We start from the raw sequence: 1,007 nt of genomic DNA, 5'->3' as shown, positions 1-1,007 counted from the left end.
GCAGAGGCAGAGAAAGCAGACAGACACAGAGAGAGCTCCCATCTGCTGGTTCACTCCTTAAATGCCTGAGATAGCCAAATAGGGACAGTGTAAAACCAGGGGTCTGAAACTCAATTCACATCTCCCATGTGGGTGGCAGAGATACAAGTACCTGAACCATATTATGCATCCTCCCAGGGTGCTTTTTATTAGGAAGGTGGAATGGAGAGCAGAGCTGTCATTGAAACCAAGGCACTGAAATATGGGCTGAGGGTGTCCCAAGCAGCTTGTTACCCACTGGGTAAAATACTAAACCTGTTCAATCTTTTTTTTTTTAAATTAAAAGAAAGGAGTTTCACATTATGAAGATGCCCTAAAATTTACTTGAATTTTTTGGTGAGTTTCAGAATGTATCTGTTAGTGTGTGAGAAAATGTATGGCTACATCCATATTGAAAACAAATGAAGCACAACTATTTTAATGGAAATTACAATATCACTTAAAGTAATTTCAGTGAGAAACGTGGAGGGGAGCACTCAAGCCTTCCATGCAGAATTAAAAGTACATATTACTGCTACTTGTTAAAAATGTACTTGATTTATTTATCATTCACTATGTGTATAACATGGTGTTGCTAATCTAACATACCTGCTAGAATACTTTTTTCTGCTTGTTGACATGTGTTTAGGAGCTTGGTAGGCAAAAATATAAGCATTATACTTTTCCACAATTTATTTTACATTCTGCCATGTTCATAGATTTTCATATTACTTGGGATTTAGTAAGTCTTAATCACAAAACTCAAGTGATTTTCAGAATACTTTGTAGTTTCTACAAGAATATGTACAGTCATATTAAACTGGAAGCTTCCAAGATGGCAAAGTAGGGAGGGAGATTAGTGCTCTAGTCCAGGAGAAGGTAGTTTAAAAAAATGGAGAGAGTGCAGTCTCAGGGAAGAGTTAGGAAGAAAATGGCAGAGGAAATACTACACAAATCAGAGAGACACAGGGACCTACGTGGAGGGTGTG

The sequence above is a fragment of the Oryctolagus cuniculus genome, chromosome 9, assembly GCF_964237555.1.
Source record: "Oryctolagus cuniculus chromosome 9, mOryCun1.1, whole genome shotgun sequence".
In the NCBI taxonomy this organism is placed as follows: Eukaryota; Metazoa; Chordata; class Mammalia; order Lagomorpha; family Leporidae; genus Oryctolagus; species Oryctolagus cuniculus.
Note: the sequence above shows the minus strand (reverse complement) of the source record.